The following is a 26,905-nucleotide window of genomic DNA, read 5'->3' on the forward strand; positions in this document are numbered from 1 at the left end:
TTCAATGTTGTTTGAGATAATAAACAATAAAAAGAACAGCTATTTTCTGCTTCAGCCTTCCCGATATATTTCTCATTATTGAAGGCCACAACTTTATTCTAAACATCAAAGCTTTTACATTCTTTCATTTCATCTTGGCTCCATTTTCTTTTTGCTTACCCCTTTTTTCTTGTAAACGATCTGACTTTATTTAAAAGCACTAAAGAATGATAAACATTGTGGTTTAGGGTTGCCTTTTGCCCCCATTGGTTGCATTCTATGAGCGTTGAAACAGGGGTTTCCTTTTACATGTTGTTACATACAAATGTATATACAAGTGTATCGTATTCAAAAAATGGAACACAGCATATTCAACTAAATACAATAACCATAGCTTGTGAACTAAGAGCAGAGCAGAAGTGATGCTCGCGACTCAAACAATGTTTAAAGTAAACGATAGGTAAGCTACATGCCAGGTTACGTCAGATCCTGCCACAGCCTTCCTTCAGATTATCCTCTAAATGGGGCTTTGCAGATCAGGTGCAACAGATATAAAACAAAGCCTCATACCTTGTATGCCCCCTTTGGCACAATTCCACGCAATTCATGTCTACTTCCTTGTGCAACCTTTGATCATTCCTCGTATTCTCGTTGTGCCCATGCCAGCTTTAAACTAACTAAAAGTCAGGTAGAAGGTGATTTAGACTAGGTACTTCAACTGAAGAAGACACAGAATACTGCTAAGGCAGCAGTCCAATGATTTCACTTGGATCTGCACTTGCCATCTGCCACTAGAGTCTGCAGAACGCAATTTGCAAGAATACGCCGGAACGCAGTGCACACTTTGCTGTGCTTTGGTCAACACTTGCACGAGTGACAGCAGTGATGACTGGTAGGCCTGATAACAGAGAAGAAGGTCCCTTTTCTCAATACTAACTACCACAACTAAAGAGGTATCCAGTCATATGTTTGTTGGGAAAAACCTTGTTTTGAAAAACAACAAAACACATTTTGTTTTAAAGTTTTCGATAAGAAATAAAATCGTATAGTACTGTTTCAATAAAATATTGTTGGCTATCCTTCTAAAGTAAAGGTGTAGGGTGGTGGATTTTGAAGGAAGGGAAGGGGCATGAATGGAGGCTCAGGGGTATCGCACCATAAATGAAAAAATAAAAGTAATGCAATATATCTGACAGATGTAATAATAATATGTGTAGGAAATTAGATACTTCATATCGTTTAACTGTATTGTTATGCCACAAACGTCCCCTAGATGTCAAAACATGACAGAGAAACTATATGTGATACAAAATTAGGATTGTTTAAAATACTTAATAGTTATTTTCATAAATAATAGTTTCCTTATTTAGTTAAACATTATTTTTCCAGCAATATAAATCTCCATAACCATTTAAATGGGGCAGGAGTACAGCTTTTGCTGCAGTCCGAGCATGCTGCTTCCTTTCCACACTCATCATCTGCCTCAGTTGAACAGCTGCCATCAAGAGTTTAGGAGTGAAGGAGTGTAGGGACCACCAGGAGGCTACCATGATCACATTATCTAAAATGTGCGTGTATGCCTCTTACCTATGATTTATTTACAGACTAGCAGCTCCAGCCATGCAGCAAAAGATGGCAGACAAGAACAAACATTGGTAGCCAATTTTTCTTCTTGTGAACCTTGATCGGCTTCAACGGAGGAATGCTGACTCTACCTTTTACCCTTTGCCCCTGAACCAATTTAGGGGATGAGAATGCCCACCACAAAAACAAATCACGACTTTTGAGAATTTGGGATGCACTTTAAAATGCCCTGAAACGCTTCCTTATTTGCGCCAAGGGGAGGGGGGGGGGCATCTGACTGAGCTCATCTAAGATGCACTCATTCGGATGCCTCCCATTGAATTGGGCTGCCACTTTTTTGGGTGCAAGTGAGAAAATGTGCAAGTGCATACCTACTCTTGCGCCAATAAAAGTTTTGAGATGGGTCTTCATGGAAACGCACCAAATGTGGTATTATTGCTTTCTCTTAGTCTATATCTATCCTATAAACTTGCAGAGCAGCCCACAAAGGCATAGAATATATTAACAGAAGAGATGTGTGGCAACCCATCACTTACCACCAGTAAGCATCTATTGTAAGTTCTTCTGTTTAAGTAGCAGATGTAAGCTTACATACAGCAATAAGACCCTTGGAGTAGTGTGAAACACACAAGCAAACTTAGTTAATCAATGACTCAATAATGAAGACAACTAACTACTTTGAGTAATGATTTCTCATGCCGAAGACTTGCTCCATCACATTCTCAACTTCATTATCCTTATTACGTAAATGAAAAACATTTGCAAGTGGTGAACACTAAGGTCTACACCATGTTTCTGGCAAAATATGTTTCAAAATAAGAAAAGGGATTTTATTCTTAACATGCGTGTATTCAGAGAAGGTCACATGCACATCTCCAGAATATAAAGCCTTACGAGTCACTTATTTTTTTAAGACTTTATGGTTTGCATTGCTTGACTATGTGAGATCTACAAACACCTAGGCAGCAATTCGAGAAGCCATCATAATAACAACATTTACAAGAAGAAAGAAGTATGGTGTGGCATCATGCCACTTTCAAGAAGTGGAAGATTGAAACGGTGAAAATGGCCATGCACTAATATTCCCTTAGTTTGTTTTTGAGTTTTGCAAGATTATCTGGTTTGCTAATGAATGTTGGAACTCCACAATCCCAGATTTAAAACGGGTCACCTTGGAAAGGAGAGACACCCCACATGCCAAGTAGACATGCAATGTAGTCATTATCTCTTTATCACTTTTTCTTGTACTATCATAACTAAATGGGGATTTAGAAAACGTAGTACGGGTGCTCCAAACTACTATCAGAAAAAATCACACAAGTTCAATATAAATTATTTACAGTGTTGCATATCATACATACTATTCCAAATTAAAAAGACACAGTTTAGAGGATCTCAACTCTTAGGTTGAGATCACCTTGATAACCCACAATGTAGCCTGTAGTGCAGAACAAAGTAGAGGGGGAAGACCTTGTTGCTGCATAACCAAGATCCAACATCTGCACCGGCACAGCCTGAGTCATTTAAGTCCATTTGAGCTTGGGCACAATGCAGAGGCAACCTTAATGGTAAGACATACTTCTAGCTCTGCCTAATACTGTCGAGAATGAAATAAAACAAATGGATGGTTACATTTCTTCCACTCCAATGTATTGTCACAGATAGCCGTAGGAATACCCGACCCTCATGGTTGTTCAAAGGGTTTTATTACAAGATTTCTCAGGGCCCTATGGTTCTCTCTCTGTCTCTCTCTGTCTCTCTCTGTCTCTCTCTCTCTCTCCCTTCTAACAAGCACCATTCCTCCCTAGCCCTAGTGTTCAACTCCCCAGGTATAGAACACTGACCCCTACTGTCTAATTTCTGACTTACGCTAGAGGTGAAAACCTAAAGGCCAAATGTCTTATCTATCTAACCTCCCTGAGAGACTACTTAGATTGACCCTACCCTATCCATTAGTGATTAGTTGACTAAAAGGGGGACTGAAGTGCCCTTCAGACACTCTCCCTGATTCGGTACTCTTGCTAAACAGTCCACATACTCCTTCCGTTCTCCATTTATGATGATTCCCTCTTACTTATCTCCTCCTTCCAACTCGATCCACCTCCCTGCTTATACTCCCTCCTCTATTCCTCCGATGTCTCTCACTTTAAGCCGTGTCTCCACCCTTTTATTTTACTAATTCCTCCACTACCCTAATACTCCCTCCTCCACACCAGGGCTCCCTCCACACTACACCCTCCTCCTCACTACTTCACCCCTCCGCAAACTACTTTTCCAGCCCATCTTCTACTGAGACACCCTCCTTTAACTTACACAAGCACATCACATTCACTCCCTGCACTCCCTCTCCTAACGCACTCACTGGTCCTTCACACACACAACGCAGTACCACTTGCACTCACTAATGCCTCACCTGCTCCAAACATTGCCTCCTAACTCCACCCCAATGTCCTTCCTCCCGCTGGTCTGTTGGTCTTTCGCCTCTGACCTCACCCAAACAATCCACAACTTTCTGCTTCCTGTTTTCTTTAACCCTCTCCCTATCGTCCATTTGGTCTGTTGTCCCTGGCCAATTAGGCTCTGTCTTCCCCTTCTGGGAGGTGCTACATACACATAAAGTGCTGTAAGCCCTGCTCCCTTTCTCTGTGCGGGACAGCCACAGAAAAACAATGGTGGTTCGTGTTGTACTGTGTCCCAGTTTATGTTGGGGAGGGGTGGGGCTCTGGCCTGACCATCCCTAAGGTAAGTCCAGTCTCTGTTTGGAGGGGTTTTGCTTTCTGTTCTTCGTAGTCTAAGGGGGCCACACCAGTCTCGTTGCAATGCAGTTTGAGGCTGGCATGTGGTGTCGGCAGCAGTTATGCAGGAGCTCCGGCTCTTCATTTTGTTGCTTAACTTTACCTAGTGGTGTCTGTACACCCCTTTTGTAGAGCTCCTAACTGCAAAGCAGTACCTGTGGTTCTTTCCCGGTGACTCACTCTCTGGTGGGGGTTTTAGATAGATTTGCGTGGAGCGCAGATGGTTTTCTTTCTTGCAGGTGGTCTTTTCCTGTGTCTCTTGTATCTCTGCAAAATAATGAATTTAGAGGCTTGGGATGATGCAAATTGGCACAGCACATACATAGATAGGCACATGGAGAAGAGACACAGGAAAGGGAACCTACCAACTGCCACCTTCACCCTCTGGGGTAGGACTGGGTCTGGATTACTCCTTGGTAGGCCTCCCACCTCAGGCTGAGAGGGTTTCTCATGCCCACTTGACAAGGTCAGAGGTCTGACCTTGTCACAATGTGCAGACAGATCCTAACTAACTCTCTGGCAAACGTCAGCAATTTTAGAACATCTACTACTGGGAGAGGCATGGATACAAAAACCAGCAAAGACCAGCAAGATTCCCATGTTATAATGGAAAGGTGAAAAGACCCTATATCAAAATAAGCCACTTTACAGAAACCTTTAGGAAGGAATAGTGGAAGGTCAGAGAAGAAATCCCCCCCAACTCTCGGAGCCTCCTGATATGATACGATATGAACGTTTATTTATATAGCACCTATACACAATGTGTTTCCAAGCGCTTCAAGGCAAGGGAGGGAACAATGGAAAATACAATGACATTCTTACAGGCCATGAACAGTAAGGATGTGAAATTAACTATCGTACTCGGCCTGACATTTCAGATAGTGCAAGAGCTAAGACATACAATTACAATTGTATGTCTTATACAATAATACAATTGCAGAAGTCAGTAATAACACATCATGTTGCAAGTCTGGATACAAGATGAAGATGGGCACAGCATGATTCAGGGCCACCATGTGAAAGGGTGACGGATCGTGAATCAATGAAGTCCATAATAGTCAAATCCAGCATTGGCCACAAGACGGAATGTATCAGGACAGACTCCTGCAGAAGGGGGGCAGGGTAGAAGAATCACACTCCCCGAACTGAGAGCCATGACAAACAAGACACTTGCTGACTGAAAGGTAGATGGAGTCTTTAATAAAGATCATAAGTGGAATTTTAGAGCACTCTTAACACTCAGCCCATGAGCCAGTCTTCCAGAACACTTAAGCAAGTTACTTCAAGACTCTTGGTGGAAGACATAGCCAAAAGATTGTCGGTTCTCACTTGAAATCAATGGCCATTCACATGAAGGAGACAAAATGGGAAGCCTGAGATATTGCCCCAAATTTCCTTGCATCAGAGAAACAGTGGGTATCCCTAGAGGACTAGCTCTCCTGAGTCAGTAGCTCACCTTGACGGTATATGCTGTCAGCATCAAGAGTGGAAGAAATATAAAGGACACACCATTTAAAGGGTGAGCCAGGAACAACCTTTATTGTAAAGCACTCCTGTCTGACCAGAAGACTGTTAAGTAAAAGAAATCTTCAGTCCCGTCAGGAACTCTATTTAAACCCCACTCTTAGCCATACTGGTAGTTAATGCTCGAGGAACAGGCAGGGGACAGGTAGCAGATTCTTCCATCAGGGGTCTCTCTTGGTGGAGCATGACCGGTTAACGTTTTTTTTTCCTGTCGCTTCCCTCGTCAGCGTCCTCATTTCACAGCGGCTTAGCTCGGAGTGGAATTTTGACAACTTTCCCAGTACATACAGTCCACTGTGCGGTGCCCAGGGAACTCGTGTGGTGGGTTTCTGGGCCAAAGATAAGTAAAATGTGCAGACAGCATGAAATATGTGATTACAGTGTGGAAACTGAGCAAATCTACAGCGTATTTCTTTTTATTTTAGAAAGATCCTTACAGCAACCTATAAAGGAACAGTTTAGTTGTCAGAAACACCAGTCAACGGCCTACATCTAGGCTGAGGACTAGACCAGGTTTGCTTTGTTCAATGTACATATGTAATGCTGCATCAAGCTTCTAGGTTTGCTTTGCCGATGTCATTTCTCTGCTGCCGCCATATTGTCCATGTCATTTGGTCCATGTATGCAATATCTAACTGAGGAATGTGGCACATGTTGATACAATCCTATTTGTGTTGTATTCCTTGCTGTATAATGCTTAGCGGAGGAAGTGAGCACATGTTGTTACATGTAGCTACAGTCATGTTTAGTTAAGAAATTATGCATATTCTGAGACACTCTTGTTAATGTTATGTGAGTACGCTTACACAGGGGACTACAGTCAGAGATTAAGTAGGCCACATATAAGAGTGGTTCTCACAAGGCCTTGCCACAGTTAAGTGTGGAAGAGGCATGGGTGCATGGTGTCAAAATACAAGGTGCACCCGGTCACAGAATTTAGGGTGTGTAAACAAGTTGTCCGGGCTAGAGAAGCGTAGGTCTGGGAGCAGCGGAGTAACTTTGCTGAAAATGTTGGGGGGGGGAGACATGACAACTGAAAGAAAGGAGCAGGGTGGAGGAAGGGCGGCCAGTGGCTTTGAGGGATAACACTAAACTACTACAATACAAGAGTTAATTGCCGATGCTCTGTTACAACTTTCATAAGACGTGGCGTATCTGTAAAATTCAATTATAAAGACACGCCAGTCTTCTGAAACATATAACACCACAGTTAGTCTTTAGCATTCACTACTTTGACAACAGTTAAAAGCAGAGGTGTTGCTGGGTCTGGAAAAGACCTGGGGCTAAGCTGATGTCAGAACTTTTGGGACTGGGGGCTAGCTTGTCTTTTGGCTGTAGCTCCTGAGATTCTATCCGGGGCTACAACCAAAAGATCAGGGGCTATAGCCACCTTAGCCCCCCCCTAGCGACGCCCCTGGTTAAAAGGCCTATGCCCCCTAAAGGCTGAAGGAAGCACTGTTTGATTATTGCCACCAGGGCACTGACCCAAACAAGCATATAAACATAATACAAAATGGATGCCTGCAAGATTTGAAAACAGCACATTAGGTTTCTTACTATGATTTCATTAATTACTTGCAACATTCTGACTCATTAAAATCCCCTGTGTTCAAATGACCCCAAGCAATAGCGTACCGAGGGCATGGCCAGACCGGGACATTTGTCAGTGGGATACCACTCCCGATCGGCACCTCAAAGAGGGTGCACAACGGGAAAGGTGTCCCACTGGCAGGACAATGAGTGCCGAGCAATTCCTGCTCAGCACACTTATTGTCCTGGCAGCAGTACACCTTACCTTTTCCGAACGGTAGAGGTGTCCCGCCGCTAGGACATTGTCCCAAGGAGCTCTGGGAAGCAGAGGGTCCTCACGTTGCTCTAGTTCAACAGAGCATTACACTGTGAGCAATTAGGCAGTGATGGGAGGGAGGGGGTGGGTAATAGCAGGGATTTTTGTCCCTTTAGAAGTGTGTATGGGACAGAGTGATCAGAAGTGAGAAGGGTGAATAATGTTGCATGCTTTATGAAATAATGACTATGGCTTTAAAACCCAAGGAAGATTTGTTAGGCTCACATTAATCTGCAAGATGCTATAGTGACTGCATGCCTGATGGGGAGAATAAAACTAAAGCCATTCTCTCATTTCTCAACATATTTCTATGTGTACCGTTAGTTTACTATGAAAGGCTAGCTTATTATGTAATGTGGTTTACTTCCAAGGGATTGCCAGAAATAATTATTTAAGCACATGAAATTTAAAGCAAACCCTTAATAAATACCTATATCAACTAAACCTGGGAAGATGTGCACAGTTGCTTAAATTGTCCACATCCCAGTTTCAACATTTAACCAAAGTGTGTGATCCTGGCCAATTCATTTAATGACATTGTTTCTTATCTGAAGATACAGAGTAAGTCTGGGGAACCCCAAGATATTCCAAAGGGGTCTGGGACCCACACAAGAGAGAGAGAAAAGCAAGAAGTAGAAACAAAGGGTCGAGGACCCATTGCTAAAAGACAATTTACTTTCTGGAACAAGAACTACAATCAAATCTGGCATTATAGTGAGCCAGACTTGATGCGACACTTATTATTTTTGCTTTTTGGTGAATATTTTGTGAATTACAAGTACTCATGAAAAGAAGAGAGAGCCACAGCCAAGTCAGGCAGGATAGTGAACCAGATTTGATGTGCAGTGTTTTGTGAAAGTACAACTTGTCTGAAACAAGAAGAGTTAGAAATCAAGTCTGGCAGGATAGTGAACCAGACTTGATTAGATGATGATGAAGTGGAGGAAGAACAGGGGAAGGGACAACAGGGGAAGGGACTTGCCCCCAATACTTGGAAACTGTGTTTTCTCGCCAAGAAATGAACATTCAGGATTGAACGTTTGAGTCGGAGTCCAGAACGAGAGAAGCCTCCTTCCTGAACAAGAAGAATCCAGTTTTCCTTAGTTAATATAGAATGTAAGGGACGGGAATACCTTTGGCACAGGATTGTGGGCACTTTATGTTATCAGAAATCCTGACAGACCGTAGTCTTTTTGTTGAGGTAGGAAAACCCCTCTTAGAAATAGGGCCAGATATGTTTTCCTTTTCTTTTACTTAACAGTCTTTGCCAACAAATATGTCTTCTCTGTGACAGAATCGTACTTCTGCACCGTTACACAACCAATCATAATTGAAATCCAAGATATGATGAAGAAAATGGGTCTTTTGTGTTGAACGCTACTGTAAATCTCTTTTTGAAGAAATGTACATGTTTGTACTTTTGGTACTGCAATGTAGGTGAAATTGATTAGATTTAGAGTCATGGTAAAAAGTGTCCTGTGAGGATGTTATGCTACCTGACAGTGGTTCAAGTTAGAAATGCCCTTTTGAGAAGATATAGTTCAGTGAGAAATATTTATTTCATGTCTGGGGAATACTTTCAGACAATAAGAGTTACATGTGTTGAGAAGTGCTACTTTTAAAGCCACGTTCATGCTTTCAAAAGAAGTCCTGATCGTGACCTCTGCACACTTCCTCCCTTGGTACAGAAGAGCATGTCGCTGATGAAATGAAAAACCACCAGCAAAGCTGGAATGGTTTAGAACAATAGTCTCTGCTCTGTTGAGAGTTTTTGATGAATCAAAAGGGCTACCTGAATAAGTGTGTTTTATATTTTACCTAAATCATAAAAGTCCATGTTCTTGGCACAACTCTAATGGCAGGGTTGTGAGATGTTGTTGCAACTGAAAAAGCAGTACTTTTGGGATGGGGGAGACATGCTTGTGGGCTGGTATGCTGACTGGCTTGAGTTGATCTGCACAGCATGTTAGATGCTTCCGCTTTAGGTTCCGGTAGGGTTATATGCGCAATGACAGTTGCAGGCAAGTTGTTATTAGTCTCATTTTGTACATTGTTTGGGGCTGATGAGCTGGTGATTAAGTGGGAATGATGTAATTTCTGACATAGTATCGCTGTTTTCTCAAATGCCAATAAACAAATGTAACAAAAATAAATCACAAAAACACCTCTAATGGCAGCGAGTTACAATTAAGGGTGGCTTGATAAAAAAATGATCTTCCACTTAGTTTTGAACAAATAAACGTATGGACGACAATAAATGAGCACTCTAAGATCTGACCCGCCAGTTCAGTTGGTAACAACAGCAGTATTTTAGTTAGAATGTTGGTCCACTGGCCATGGACAAATGTATGGACCAAACACATGGCCTTAAACAAGATTATTTGCCTAACTGGTAGCCAAGGAAGGGAGTGTGGGCGCGAGGGTATGTGTTCATGTTTCCTAATTTTCAAAAGCAGTCTGGCTGCTGCTTTCTGGAGCTGTTTAGTAGGGAATCCATGATGGAGTTTCCAAAATCCTAACTCGACTATATAAAGGCATTCATTGTCATTACCTGCCATGGAAAGGACAAATATATAATTATATGTTTTGACCTGGGCAGATGATAGAAGCAAGATTTTACCACTGGGGGGCGTGGCTAGGTGGCCATGGAATAGGACGCATCTCTGTGTGGCTCCTGATGATCCTACATAATCCTGTTGCACAGTAACAATGTAACCAGTGCTCTCAGGACTTAAATGATACTACTGGTGTCGGAAGATGCGAGGAACAAGATGAAGGCATTTTCTTGATGAGCTGCAGTGAGAAGCTACTGTTATGACAAAAATGAAATGTGCGAACATCCAGAGCTGCAGTAAAAAACAATGCCGCCTGCCTTATAATATAGGAAACCGCTGGGAGCCGTAGGAACAACAGAGCTTTTACGCACCGCGACTGGGACGACACTGATAATCTGCGTGCTGCAGACAGTGCGAGGCGCCAAACACGGCAGATGCAGTGCAGCCGATGCCTATAGAATCGTCAGTAGATGAAGGGATACACTGTAAAGGAGCCCAAACAGTGAGGCAAATACAACAAAGGAGTGAACCCTTCGCCCCAGAACGTGGAATTGCAGACCGGTGACCAACAGTCGACTGGTATAATTGCCCTGGCAGGAGGAGACAACATAGCATGAATCGGGCAACAAGCTGATGCATGGAATGCATAACACTCTTGGAAGCTGCAGCATGCACAGGATTCCACAATTAAAATACAGGAACCGGCTGTACTGGTTGCAGTGCCACGCGGTTGTGGGAAGACATGGCCAGTGGAACGAACTCGGGTGCCGCGTGGTGTCTGTGCAGTCATTCATGCAGCGGACCCAATAAAGGAGTTAACACAACTGGAGTAGCAGGAACAGTCTTCCAAGCCGCTACAGCAGCCAGAGTGGAGAGGGCGCCGAGAGAGCCTCGTAGGAAAGGGACATAACAAATGCCCATAAACCTAAGGGCTCCAAACTTGATGTTGTATCCGCTGGGTGCAACACTGAAACACTGCAGAATGATTCTGCGTGTGAAACAATATTGCACCGGACATTGGTTGAGAGAACATTACTCAACTTGGGGGACGCCCGGAGGTGAGGCGGGCCTGAGACGTCACTGAAGCGGTGACAACATGCCAATATCGTGTTGGAGCCCAAGGAGAGCCGGACAGGGCATCTGAGCGCACACTAACCTGAAGAGCATCCCCCGGACCACCACTCGAGTCTGGGCAGGAGCCCTGGCCTTCTCCAGCAAGCAACTAGGTAAAGACCCAACAAAGGGGCAAGACTAAAACATGCATTAAGCTTACGGCGGGGGGGCGCAGGCCAAGAGACCCATCGCTTCGGCAGACCACCATAAGAACTACAGAGTGCAGCCTGGTATACATAAAATGCCCTGGAGGTCCTGGCCAAATCAGCCCAACTACGGCAGCGCTTACACATGGTAGCACAGCCAGCGCCTCAACGTGAAAGTGACAAGACATCAGAGGTCCCAGGCCTGCAGACATCACACAAACCAGGCGCACCATAACAGTATCAGCCACGCATCCGGTCAGCAGGAGCTGCTGGCAGGCAGGTAGCTAGCAGAGTCTGGTCAGGGTAGACCCTGAGAGGTGGACACTTGGGAGTATAGAACCTAACAAACTGTGGAAGACGGCCTGAGTGGAGAATAGCCCAGCAACAGAGTCACTCGCGAATACAGAGGGGGTGACCGAATCACAGAGGGAACCCAAGGCTGGATACCAGCGCGGGTTAGGTGACCCAGAAATCACCCAAATAATGCAACCGGAGGGGTCAGTGCGGCAGGGGCCAGGTGAAAAGGTGGCGGCCAAGTGCTGGGCCCGGAACATAAGCCACATAGGAGTTGGAGACGTTGGTGGCCCAGGAATAGAATACCCTGCACTAAGACAGAACAGCTGAACATATAAGTCTGCACGAGTGACCACAAGCTAAGACAACCAAACAGGGTCACGCAGAGAGGTGAAATGGCATCTAAAGCGGACACAAAGGCGCAGGAGCATGGCACACAAGTCGAGGTAACCCTGACGCGCGATGATCAACAGATCCTGGCAGCTATTGCGGAGCTGAAGTCATCATGGGGATCCAAGATTGACACCGCCATTGCAGAATTGAAGACGGCGTTGGAATCCAAGATAGATGCCGTCAGCGTGGACGTCAACCTCCTCAGACAGGATGTTACGGCGCTATCCGAACGTGCAGGAGGGCTGGAAAAAGAGGTCAAAACAAACACGACCACTTGCACAGCTAATGCCAAGGAGGTGTACACACTGCAGCAACAAGTACGTAATCTGGAGAACAGAGTGGAAGAGGCAGAGGGATGCGCACGCAGAAACGTTTGCATTGTGGGACTGCCGGAGGGAGTCGAAAACCCAGACCCGACAAACCATAAAGAAAATATGCGGCTCCAAGTGCTCACCCAGGGGTTCATGGTAGAGGGAGCGCACAGAGCCCAGACCAGAAAGCCGCCACCAGGACCCCCTCCACTGTAAATCATTGCCAAGATTCTGAATTATAAGGACAGAGAGAAGGGCCTGGAGCATTTCTGCAAAGGAGGGACAATAAGCAGAGCATCGGCTAACATTACGGCGTATCCGGATTACACCTTCTTGGTACAGAGGCTCCGACTGAGCAACGTGTCGGTGAAAAGAAGGTTGCGAGAGTCTGGATTTAAGTATATGTTGCTATATCCCGCTAAGCTGAAAGTACTGCATGAGGATAAAGCACAGTTTTTTGACACCCCGGAGGAAGTGACAACATGGTTGGACATGATGAACTGTCCTGTGAGTGGCGATGATCAGGCGGATAAGGGACAGGAGGAATGAGCTGGTGTTCCTGTGATGCCGGAACTACGGACATTGTAGTCCTTTTCTTCGAAACACTAGAGGATGTCACAGCATGGTTGGATACAAGGAATAGTCTGTAGGGAGTGGATGACCAGACAGAGAGCGGAACGGACAAGTGAACCTGTATTTTTCTGAACAATATTGGAGGATGAACAGCGGCTATGAGGTAACAAGCACAGTAAATACATTGACTTTGGGACTAGAATATAACACAGTTTATACCGAGATTAGCAGGAGAGGTTACACGAGGAACAAACATTGTTGGGTAACGCCTGAGTTTAAGACTTGTAACCATGTGACATCATTGGAATCTAATATAACTATGCCGTGAGCAGGGTATGATACACACAAGTGGACTGAAGGAGAGCGGGCCGGATAAGTGAACCGGGGTTTCTCTGAGATGGGCTTTGCTCTAATCAAGGGTGGTGCTATCTATATATATCTATGATATGGACCTCTGGACTAGAATATAAAATGTAATAAAGGGTTGTTTAAATGATATGTGCACAGAAGGGCTTCAGATGTACGAGAGCGCAGTAAACTGTGGCACTAGTACAGGATACATGGAGGGAATGCATTCTCACCCCCCAGTAGTTAGTTTAGTCGGGATACTAGTAGAGCGGTATCACCCTGCTGAGTTCCAAGTACTGGTGGAGGCCGAGAAAGGGACTATATGCGGGGTAGCCTGAGATCCAGGGATGGAGTTGGGCAACATTTGGGGATGGGTAGGGTGGTGGGTCGAGGGAAAGTTCAAGGGGGGAAGGTGTGGGAGTTTGGGGAGTTAAAAGGGAGCAAGTCTACAAACCCAAGCCACGAAGTAAGAGGAGGAGGGTGGGGGTGGAGACAGAAGGGGAAGGAAATGGATAGGATGGAAGACCTGAAGATAGTGACCTGGAATGTGAGGCGGTTAAATAGTTACATTAATTGGAACAAGGTCATAATGTACCTGAGAAGCCAGAAAATAGACATTGCACTGCTCTAGGAAACTCATCTGACCAAGGAGAAGCAGGGGGTGATAAATAAGAAATTGAAAGGGACAACCCTATGTCAGAGGAGTCATAACATGGGTAGCACCACATGTCCCATTTAAGCTACTGCAGTCTACTATAGATAGAGATGGCAGAATGGTGTTAATAAAAGGGACGCTGGAAATAGAAAGGTGAGCATCACCAACGTTTATGCCCCTAACCAAGACACTACAGGCTATTTTAGGAACTTACATACTAAGATAAGCTCATATATGGATGGGGCAGTCATATTAGGAGGGGACTTCTACTACACCTTGGACCCGAGGCTAGATAAGTCGTTTGGGAAAGCCGGAAGCCATTTCAATTGGTGGATGTGTGGAGGACGCACCACCCACAGGAGAAGGAATACTCACATTATTCTGCCCCACAGAATTTGTATACTAGATTGGATTACATATTTATCAAGCAGGAGTTAACACAAGAAGTGGCACGGACAGAATATAAGGCTATGGTCCTCTCGGAACACGCAGCACTGATAGTAACATGGCAGAACCTACCCCCCAGGGCGAGAATCCTGACATGGACACTCAGGGCCGAGGCATTGAAAGACACAGGGTTTAGAGTAGACCTGAGAAATGGGATAAAGGAATATTTTGAATATAATACCGGCAGTGTACAATCATTGTGGACATTGTGGAAGGCATTTAAAGTGTTGGTCAGGGGGGAGGCGATATCGAAATCGAAGGGGCTGCAAGGTGGCATAATACGGGACTTACACAATGCTGAGAGGAATTTAGAAACAATGATGTGAGTGCGCGCACAGGGTCCCCTGAGGAGGCCGAGATCATGTATCGACTACAGCAATAATGCAGGAACCACTGGGAGAGGTTATGTAACCTGAATTATGAAAAATATGTGGAGAGGAAACACACGGAAGGAGACAAACTAGGCTGGTTACTAGCCTAGTTATATAAAAGTGAGACCCCCCAGACAAACAATTAGAGCAATGCAAGGGGTAGATGGGCAGGTACAGGATACCCAGGAAGGAGTGAACAAAAGATTTTTTGAATAGTATAAGAAACTATATGCAGATATTGCTGAGTGCGAAGAAATAGACGCACAAGGAGCATTAACAGAGATTACTTTCCCTAAGCTTGGGGCGGTAGAGAGAGAGAACCTAGAGGCCCCAATAACGTTGGAAGAGCTAGAACAAGTGACCAAGTTACTGCCTAGTAATAAGGCCTCAGCGGCAGATGGACTCCCGAGTGAGTTTTATAAAGCTTATAGGGCTGAATTACTCCGCCCGCTGCTGGCAATGTTAAATGAAGCATTTAACACAAGCACATTGCCTGTGTCCCTATGAGAAGCGATCATCATTCCGCTCCTTAAACCCAACAAACCGGACACGGAATGTGGGTCCTATAGACCATTCTCGATGCTCAACCAAGATACTAAGATACTCACAGCAGTGATGGTGAATAGGTTTAGACCAGTCATAAACACACTTATACACTCTGACCAAAAGGGGTATGTCCCATGCAGAAGTATATCTGAAAACTTGAGGAGACTCCATCACGTTATAGAACAGACATAGGGACGTTCCCAGGAGGCGGCAATAATCTCCCTAGATGCGGTGAAAGCCTTTGACTCGGTCAAGTGGCCTTGGCTGATGGCTGTACTAGAAGAATATGATATTGGGCCCGCATATTTAAAGTGAGTTCAATTACTATACGACAAACCGCTAGCTCGAGTCAGAACGGGAAAAACCATATCAGAACAGTGGCAGTTGGGCAGAGGTACCAGACAGGGATGTCCGTGGTCCCCCGTGCTTTTTATTTTGGCACTTGAACCCCTGGCAGCGTACTTGAGGCAGCAATATAGAGAAGTAGGTATCAGCACTAAGGGTGGGCAACATTTGATATCGATGTACGCTGATGAAAGGTTGCTGTACCTGAAGTACCCAGGGAAGAACCTACAGTATATTTTGGAGGTTATGGAACGATACACAATGCTGTCCGGCATAACAGTGAACACAAAGAAGTCAAGCATATTCCCGCTGAGTAGATACGTAGAAATACCACAACATAAGCTGCCAATACTACAGATAAGATGGGAAACAGAGACGTTCAGATATTTGGGAACAGATGTATACCACAACACTGAAGTTGAACACAAGCAGAATACCGGAACAGCAGTGTCAAACATTGCTGTCAGCATGACATTTTGGGCCAAGCTACCCTTGACAATGATGGTTAGAGTGGCACTGTTAAAGATGGTAGCACTACCAGGTTATTACACTACTTTTCAAATACAAGGTACAGAGCATATGGAGAGGTTTTATATGGCATAACTCCAGAAACAGGATAGTGTTATGGAAATTACAGAACCCATATGAACAAGGGGGCATCAGATTGCCCTATTTTGAGGTATACTATCTGGCTAGCGAACTTCAATACGTGGCAAGGTGGCTATTGGAGGATCTCACACTCGAATCCAAACTGCTGAGGGCCGAATGCGCCTCTTATTTCTTGAACAAATGGATGTGGTTGCCAAAATTGGAACAGGGACGAGGAAGCAGATTACTGCACATGGGGGAGGGCCTGTTCTCTCTACAGATACCGCTAGTGGCACTGGAAGGAGGTCATGAGCAAATGAGGAAGACTATCAGGGGGAAGTGGGAACCGACAGGCATAGTGACCATGGGGGATGTGTTGCAGGATGGGAAGGTGAAAGAGTTTGATGCCTTGGGGGAAGACACTGGATTACATCGAGGACAATACATCACAAATGCTAGGCTGGTGAAGATGATAAAAGATACATGGTTCGATGCAGTGTTAGCTCGACAGCCTGAGGCTGTCATAGAAACATTTTATAACATATCAGATGGGGGTCTCCCGGATATACGAGCTGTTAATGTCTAAAGTGGGGAAAGCAGTAACCCAGACGCGGCTAGACTGGGAGGAGGAGGTGGGGGAACCGATGGGTGATGGGTTATGGGTCAGGGGGCAGGGATACCATAAGAAGGTATCAAGGAACGTGAGGTTGCAGCAAGTGCAGCTATACGTCATCCATAGATGACCCCCAAGAAGATAGCCAAGTTTAAAAATGCTGGAACACAGACATGTCCAAAATGTGGGGAGGTAAACGCAGGAATGGCAGACATGTTCTGGGCATGCCCCGAAATAAGGAAATTCTGGTAGGAGGTAGCTCATTTTATGGCAAGAAAGGAGATAAATTTAGATGTGAACTCCCTGTGGGCATGCATTTTGGGGGGGTTCCCCAGGCCGGGTAAACTTAAGCATGTGAGCAAACTTAAAGACTTGGCATATATACTGGATAAACGCAGAATAGCAATGAGTTGGAAAGCAAGTAGGAGACAGAGAGCAGAGGCTTGGTGGTACGATCTTCAGAAATGGGCGAATGCCGAAACTACAGTGTGGGATGAGGCAGCAAATAGAGGTGGGGCGGAAGAAGCGGACACGTTGATCGTCTGGAAACAAATAGTAGCGACAATGTCCGGATCTAACCAAGCAAGCCAGGAGGAAGGTGGCCCTCCAGGAGGGGGAGAAGGAGGAACGCCCACAGAAATGGAAGGTTGAAATGTTTGGTAGGCTCGGTGGGAGGGGTTGTGCCATAGGGGAGGAGAGTTTTGGAGGAGGTAAATCATAAAACCACCACGCCAGCGCGGAGCACAGTGCGGTGTGCGAAGCAGTGTGTTTTGTGGTTGATGTTGATGTGAAGTGCCTCGGCTCAAACTGCGCCAGACCCGTCTTCCCTCTGTTGAGAAACTATTACATGAGCAAATGCTTGACTGTTTAACCTGCAACTCTTTGCAGATTGGAGGACTTTTATTTTGACGGAGCTTGGGAGGGTGGGTCACAGAACTTGACTTATAGCCCTTTTCTCATGGCTCTCTGTTAAAACGCTGCCATTAATACTTAATACTAATAATGCTTGGATCAATTAGGTAGGTAAAGACATTTTAGAGAAAGGGTATACTGTTTGTTGTTCAACTCTCCTTCGAGATTGAACATTAGAGTGCTCCTTCTGGCAGTCTTTTTACATGTATGGTCTACGGAGTGGTAATATTCTTATGCTGCAACAAAACAAACTAAACTACATCTCGGATGCTGAAAGGTGGACCGCCATAAACTTACCTCTTCCGCAGTCCCAGGAGAATTCTACTTTGATGATATAATTTAGAACTTCGTGCAGGGCTGGGGTTGGTGAGGGGCTTATGGATAACGACGTGTTCCCCCTCAACCTGAGCCCGCTTTAAAGACAAACAAAATAAACAAAAGGATTACATCGTTCTGTTTGCCGAAAGAGTGTTCCAAAGTTGGTGAAAGTACTTCTTCAGCTACACAACAAACTGGGATGTCTCTGCTTCCCCCACCTAATCCGACTTCTTCATTGGGGGCATTACAAGGGTCTAAGGGGGATATGGTAACAACATGTGATCTTGATGATTTCTCTGAGTTTAGTGCATTTGAAAGGCCCCGGAGTGTACTGCCTAATCTGACTCAGACTTTGACTTGTCTTTTTTTGTTTGCTCACCACCAACGGACCGCTACAGATGACCATCCTTATTAAGACTTGGATCTAGTTTTTGCTGGAACACTCCATCAAATCAGACCCGGAAATTAATCAGGTGCTTTACATTCAGGTCTCTCTTTATGAAGGACTTTAAACAGAAGTTAAAGCTAACTCTCAAATCATTATTATTTAAATTTAATAGCAGTAAGTTGCATGCAGCGGCCAAGGAGTTTTTATTTCAACATGAAGCCCAAAAGTTAGTGGGAGCTTCTATGTGTGCAAACTCTGTGGTAGAAGATACCAATTGTGGGGCAGTCCTGGGGCAGTCCCGGTACAGGCTTCGGGACCACTTAATGGTACTAGTATTCCTAGTACGAATGCGTTGCACCATCTACCGAGTGAAGCTCTGAGCCCCCACCCGCTGTTGTTCCCATGGCAGCCCCCGCACCAGAGAATGATTGTGAGATGAGCTGCTCAACATTTGGCTCCTCCCCTACTATTATTAATATTGAACCAGTGTTAGAGGTCTCAGTTATTGTCGACGGAGAGTTCACTTTACCCACCATACTGACTTACACATCCAGAAAAAAACAAGGGAATAAGAAATGTCAACAAGTTAGGATAACTAAGTAATTCATAATGACAATTTATACACACTTTTTGAAATCAACCAACTGTGAAAGCTGTATTGTCGAAATCGGTTCCGGAAATTCCCATGTTTCTCCAGCTAAGGTCACATCTGTTGATTCCAATTTAGAACAAAATGTACAAGGTAACTCCTGATGTGCTGATTAAGCACAGAGTCGCCAAATAATGTGTTGTACTGATTAGGCAGATCGTAAATGGTGCTTTATCTCAAGGCTTAAGTGTGGGTAAGTAGTGATCAAATCCTATAAATGTTTGTAAATCCCATGGAATATTATGGGAATACCAACCTTTGTCGGTGAGGGTCAGGGTGTAAATGTACTAGACAATGGATCTGTTGCTTCCAGCTGTAATGTGGGCTCACTTTGGTCCCCCTCCTTAATTTAGCGGAAGGGTGTACCTTAGATCCCTTCCTCTGTTAGGTTGGGGGATACAAGTGAGTTTGATCAGTTGGGGGGGGGGGTTTGGTTGTTACAAAGCCCTCGGGTGTGCAGAATTGGGAAACAATAGCCTTGAACTTGACCTCACAAGGGAACCCGACCTTCCCTTGAGAGGGGATGGAGGTAAAGATCTGAGAGATTTAGGAAACTTCAAGCCTGTGGGACTGGCTGCGATGAGCAGGTTACCCAGATAACTGCTAATACACACTTAAAAAATAAGGCAGGTTGCTCTACGTTGAATGTTGAGGAATGTCCTTATGTAATTCAATTTGTATTCTTTCTGAATGTCAAGGAGTTCCCCCCTTCTCACCTGAGTTCGATCTTTGCTGGATTTCTTGATCGATACCTTCTTGTGGACGGATCGAGTCTTGAATAAGGCTGCACGAGTCTGTTCCGACTCCAGCGTGCGTTCAAAGTTCCGGGATGCAAAGATCCAGGAATCCGTGAAATTTACAGAATACGCTACTAGCACACGAGTCCAGGAATCAAGAAAGGAAGGAAAGGTACTAGAAATGGGGTTGGTTGGAAAGAAGCATGGAAAACAATACCGCGAGCTACGGTGCACATGTCAGGTCGCTACTTCGCAATAGCATTGAGACGCGCTGAGCCCCGGGAGGCGTGGTCTATTAATAGAGCACGCTACGTCCAAGGTGTAGAGCGAGGCAGGTGTTTCACAGTGGACGGCCATGTTGGGAGTACAAGGGAGTGTAAGCCCCGTTGAGACAAGGACCAGGAAGTCCAAAAGGGGCGTGTTCTGTAGTTCATGACACTGAAAATAGATATGTGATATTAAGGCATACTCCGATTCTACATCTACTCACTGTGATACTGATTCTTTCTGGAATTACGACTAGTGATCTACAGAGGGTGGACTTTGATCATCATAGGACTGCCCGTTCAATCTTAGGTCTTAATTCCAGGCTTGTGTTTGACTTAATTATGAGGGAAACGGAGAGTATTAAGAGTATTTGGCTTTGATCTCTCATGCTATAAGGGGAATTTAAGGAAGCCAAGAAGGAGAAAGGGTGAGACACAGATAGTACTCTGAGGGCGAAATTCAATTCTTGAAACAGAAAATTCAGATACCTGAGGACACTAATAACTGGTTTTGGCTGCTGAAGGTGATGCAGCAGAAATGATTAACTTCGAGAATGGATGAGTCTTTAAGTGTCCAGTTTCATTTTTTATCATGGAACAGAAGGGGTCATATGCATTTATTTTCTAACCCTGATTTTGGCCGCAAACTTCAATCTTTCCTCATCATTGCATTTCAAGAAACCCGGTTGGCTAAGCGCCCTGCTTTTGATGGCTTCTATGTGTCTTGTGAGCCCGCTAGGCAGGGTTAGTGGGCCACCCGTCCATCCGACTATTAACATGTGCTAATTCTTCCAGTGCCATTACACTGATAAGGTCGTAAGATGTGTGTTTTGGAATCATGGCTATTCATATTAGATCCTTAAAACTGAAACGTGTGGAACTTTTAGATCTTAATGTTTATTGGCATGATGCGGTCGGGAACGTAGATGTTCTATTAGAATGCTTATCAGAGTGTGTGCTTGACTGGCATTTTAGAATTCCAAAAGGCCATACAGTGTTGGTGGGAGATCTGAATTCAGATTGTATTCACGCAGAGCTTTGGGAAGAGGTTAGTAAGAGGGCAGAGTGGAATAAACATAAAAAGGGGAATGGTAGGCATTGGTTGTCTTGTTTGGGTGGTTTAGGTTTGTTTCTTTTGAATGCCTGCCTTTGTACCCACGCTACTGTAGCTCCTACATGGTCAAACGGTCATATATACTCTACCCTTGATTATGTTTTTACAGATGGCTGGATTATTTCGAGGTGCTCTAAACAGGGGTGGACTGAGAACCAAAAGAGGCCCTGGAAATAATTTTCAAAGTGGCCCCATATTACACATTTTCAGCAAGCCATCCCTTTTCCTATGAGAAATTTGGGAAATAAAATAGGTTACCACACAAAAGAGGCCCAGGGCGTTGAGGCCTACTGCGAAATCTACAGAGTTCCCTATAGGACAGTCCACCCCTAGTTAGCTAGTTGGGTACACAGGTGACAGCTGGGGGAAATGAAATACCTTTAGTGAAAAAAGCTCTGTGTACTGAATTTCCATCTATTCTGGAAATGTACAAGAAGCAGAATATGCACATGCGGTGGAGCGTGGGTGATGTGCACAGATTGATGCAGCATTTGTGATGTGCACAGGTAAAGAGCATGAACAAAGTGAGCAAGTGGTGGGGACTGTACGATGTGCACAGTTGCAGGGATGTCTTTGATGTGCCCATACTGAGACGCGTTTAATGTGCACCAGTGGATAAAGTATGATGGGTAGGTAATATTCGGGTAATTTTGGATTGACCCCTATGCTGCACATAGAGGACCGCTTATGTGACCAACGTGTAAGCAGCTGAATCGACAAGTTTGATTGTATGTGTAACTGTAAATCATGCTTAGAAATACCTGTGGGCCCGAGTTTCGGAGCATGTTTACACCTAATCAGGCAAAGCATCATAAATGCCACTGGCATGTCCATGCATGTCGGGTGGAAATTACATGGATGACTGGAATCTGCAAGCTCTTTGCCTGCACAGACAGGGATGCAGAGGGTGATGCAGTGCACAGGGAGCGACAAAATCAATCCTGAAGTTTCTTCATAGCGATGCAGGGAATGTACAGAAACCCATCTCAGCAACTGGATCCAGTAGAGACCGTTTGAAAATGGGTAGGTGCGTTCAGGCAGGATATCTGCATCCATTACCGCTTGACAGATAATCAGATAGCTTACCAGAATTACTGCATGCAGTAAGAGTAATTCACACAGAGTAATTCTGGATAGAAAGTCACACTACTCAGAGCCTGGGTGTTGCAAGCAATACCTGTGAGCCAAAGCTTAAGAACACATATGTGCTCTCCATAGTGGTACAAGATTCTGAATGGCTTATTTCCGTGGCAGATGTGACCCACTTGTCAGGTAGGCCTTGCTTCCACAGTCTAAGAGGCATTAAACAAAATTACCAAAACAATGCCGTCACAGCGCTGCTGCTGATCCAGCTGCAAGTCACACATGTTCAATGACTTTCAAATCTGCAAAGCGCATCACAGATGATAGAAGCGTTCAGTGTTTAATTGTGGTGTTTTTAGATGGTGTGCAGTCATAACAACTGCTGCCTTGAAATGGCTCGGCGATGGGGTAACGCAGGATACCATGCCTCGGGATTTGGGGAAACAATATTTTTTCTGATCAAGTCGTTAAAGGCAGACTTGTGCGATGCACCTATGTGCGTGATACCACGCGCAGTGCAGTGCATATTATTAAGTGACAAACTAAACTAAAATAAACTAAAATTACTGATGAGGTCGCGGGTGGCCCAGGGTGATGGTCGTGTTGTTTCAGACACGTCGTTGTGTAGAGATTGCCCCTGTGCACCGTGGCATGCAGCGGTGGCTGCACCATAACTGGCAAGCAGGGCGGGTCTGGATGGATGGGTGAGGGAGGCACTGCAGCCAGCAGAAGGGTACTGTCGTTGGCACTGGCAGGGCAGGATAGTAGGGCTGCCTCAGCCTCAGGCCTGCTCTTAGCCCCACAGCCTAGTAGGTCACTAAGTTGTACTGAATTGGTGCAACTCGTCCTCGGAGCACTGCTCAGCCCGCACCTGCACATTTGTATGAGACCACACCAGGGCAGGTGCATTTCCTTTATATGCCTCCATGAACGTCAGGCACGACCACGGCAATGAGACTCCGCCTCAGAGTTACTTAAGTAAAAGCACAAATAAATGCAAGTTGAAACTGCAATTATAATAAAGCAAACATGATTTGATTATGCACGGGCAGCTGCGCAGGCATTCATTATCTGATCTATGTATCCTTCCCCCAAAAAAAGAGGCCCTATGTGCCCGAGGCCTACCAGGGAAATTCCCGGTGTCCCGGTGGGTCAGTCCAGGCCTGACTCTAAATTTACAAAGTTACTCACTATAGTGATTATCTTACTCCTAGTCCATAGTCCCCTTTATTCCATACTTGTGGAACATTCCGTCCTTCGGGTGGGACCGGAGCAATTTTGTCAAAAAGCATCAAAAATTAAATTTGTGTCCTTCTTTTATTTGTACTCGGGGCCACAGCAACTGGCCGTAACCTCGCCCTCCTGAGCTCTGCCCTGCGCATCGCCCTTCAGTCCTTTTCTATCGCCAGGTCTGAGACCACTTAAGCAATAATAGAGTATACTTTTTAGAGGGGACAGCGGGTGGGCGTATGGAGGAAAGGGGACTATGGACTAGGAGTAAGATAGTCACTACGGTGAGTAACTTTCTTGTACTCCTACATCCCGTCCCCTTTGCTCCATACTTGTGGGAGATTCCCAAGCACAACCAGAGGTAGTAAGGGCAGATTTAAAATCCCCTCACTGAAACAAGTTTTTGAGGACAGCCTGGCCAAATTGGGCATCAGCCATGGAGCTCAGGTCTAAGCAATAATGCTTGCAGAAAGCTGATGGGGAGGCCCACGTAGATGCCTTGGGGAAAGACTACCAAGGAAAATATACCAGCCGCTTTGCCACGTAGTAGATGAACAATGATGCTCTTAGGTGGTTGAAGGCCTTGGATCTTGTAGGCCTCTCAAATGCATGAGATAATCCAGTAGGAAATGGATGCTTTGGAAGCTGGCTTCCCTTTAGGGTCACTGAATGTAACAACGAGTTTTGAGGAGCTTCTGAGTTCCCCCGCTTATCGAGGTAAAACTTGAGCCTGAAGTCCAACATGTGTAGAACTCTCCCGGCATCAGATGCCGGTTTACGGAAGAAGACTGCTAAGGAGATAGACTGGTTCAAATGAAACTCAGTAACCACCTTAGGAATGAAGGAAGGATGAGTGCGAAGCACAACCTTATACTTGTGGAAAGTGAAGAACGGATATTCCACAGAAAGCGCTGCCTGGAGTCTGCTTACTTGCCTTGCGGATCTTATTGCAATCAGAAAAGCAACCTTCCAAGAAAGGTAGTTAAGATCAGTAGTGGCCATGGGTTCAAACCGCTTATGGCATAAAGCAGCGAGGACCACATTCAAATCCCACTTGGGATGAGGAGTGCGTACCGGCGGGAAGAGATGGAGTCCCGTAAAATGCCTTTTGATGACTGGATTAGTCAATGAAAAAGAACAGCTGTCCATGGATAGGTAGGCCGCAATGGCGCACAAATAAGTTCTGCAAGACAGAACATGAATGACAGAAGCTGCCACGCGAGACACGAAGGATAGAACACTGTCGACCGTAGCATGTCTGGGGTCGAGCTGTTTAGCTAAGCACCAGCGGCAAAAACTGCTCCTGTATTGGGCCCTCATAGAAGGCTTCCTGGCTGCTTGGATAATGCGCATATTGTTCACGGACAGATTAAACTGCGCTAAAGATCTGACTTCAGACACCAGGCCGACCAAGCTGAACGATTAAGGGGAGGGGTACCACAGCTGGTGATCGCTCAGTGAAGAAGGTTGGGTATTAGCAGCAATCTGATCGGGGAAGAATCGTGAGATGCTGAAATTCTGAAAACCAGAATCTGGCTGGCCACCAAGGAGCTATGAACAGGATAGTGCAGTCGATGCAGTCCTGAGCTTGCGGAGTGACCGATGAATCAGGGGCAATGGAGGGAAGGCATAAGCCTTCACGTTGTCCCACGGAATCTCGAGGGCGTCCCCCAGGGAGGACGCTCCGAGCCCATCTGTGGATGCATAAAGAGGAAGTTTCCTGTTTGTAGAAGTTGCAAAGAGGTTCACCTCTGGAGTGCCCCATTGGTGGAAAATGTTGGCAAGGACATTGCTGTTCATTTTCCACTCGTAATTGGTTGCCGACTGACGGCTGAGTGAGTCTGCAGTTACATTGACATGACCCGGGATGTGTATAGCCTGGAGCCAGACCCTGTGCTGAATGGCCCAGTCCCAAATTTGTATGGCAAGATCCACAAGGAGAGGTGACTTGATGCTGCCATGCTTGTTGATGTAAAATACAGACTACCCTGTCGGTGATAGACGGTTAAAAAGCTTTGAGCGCCAGGAACACAGCCTGCAGTTCCAGATAATTGATATGAAACTACCTGTCCTGGGGCGTCCACAGGTCGAATACTTCAAGGTGACACAGCGTCGCTCCCTATCCCAGAAGGGAGGTGTCTGTGGTAACCACCACTTGTGGGTAGGGTCCTGGAAGGAGGCCCCCACTGAAAGGTTGTTGGTTGCGCACCACCATTGTAGATCCGCTGTCATGCAGAATGGAACCGGAATTATCTTGGAATCCGGATCCAATGCCTGAGACAAGCAGCTTCGAAGAGCTAGCTGAGTGCACCTCAGCTTCAGACATGCAAGAGATAGAGCTAGCACGCAAGAGGCCATGAGACCCAGAAGTCTTTGGAATCACTAGGCTGTCATGTGCGAAGACTGGAGGACACATGGTCGATAGGTCTGCAATCCTGCCTGCCGTTAGTTACACCTTGGTACTGATGGTATTCCAACGGAAACCCAGGAAAGTCAGGTCTTGAGAGACCGTCATGGACGATTTTCGCCAATTCATCAACAGCCCAAGATGGAACAGGAGCTGAAGGAGAGACTGAAGATTGGTGAAAGCCGTCTCTGGGCAAGGACTGCGCAGGAGCCAATCGTCAAAGTATGGATATACATGAACACCCTGTAGCCGAAGGAAAGCTGCGATGACCGACATCATCTTCGTAAAGACACGCAGCGCCAGGCTGAGACCAAAAGGGAACACACGGAACTGGAAGTGCTCCCCTTCCAGGGAGAACCGCAGATATTTCCGATGCAGCCTCCATATCAGGATGTGCATATACGCATCCTAAAGGTCCACTACACTGAGCCAGTCGTCCTTCCGAAGAGAGGACTTTATTTGGCAAGGTGTGATCATCTTGAATTTCTCTTGGGGAAGAGAAAGGTTGAACTGAGAAAGGTTGAGGATGGTGCGCAGGCCAGCCTGGTTGGGTTTGGGCACCATGAACGAGAGTAGAAGCCCTCCCCTTGTTCCCCGAGGGGAACAGGTTCCACCGCTCTGAGGTCTCGAAGTTTCTGTACCTCGGCTCTGAGGGAGGGTGTCCTGATCTGTTGGAAGGGAGGGCTGAAGGGTGAGGTAGGGGCAAGCGAAAACCCGCCCGAGCGATGGACAAAACCCACCAGTCTTCGTGATGGTCTGCCATGCCCCCTGATGA

The 26,905-nt window shown here is 45.5% G+C and overlaps 1 protein-coding gene across 5 annotated transcripts in view; it reads right to left on the reverse strand.

The window, feature by feature from the left end:
• Positions 1-26,905, reverse strand: part of MAPT (microtubule associated protein tau) — a 609,480-nt gene that overhangs the window by 312,499 nt on the left and 270,076 nt on the right. The window lies entirely within an intron of this gene.

The sequence above is a fragment of the Ambystoma mexicanum genome, chromosome 13, assembly GCF_040938575.1.
Source record: "Ambystoma mexicanum isolate Mex_15411 chromosome 13, UKY_AmexF1_1, whole genome shotgun sequence".
Lineage (NCBI taxonomy): Eukaryota > Metazoa > Chordata > Amphibia > Caudata > Ambystomatidae > Ambystoma > Ambystoma mexicanum.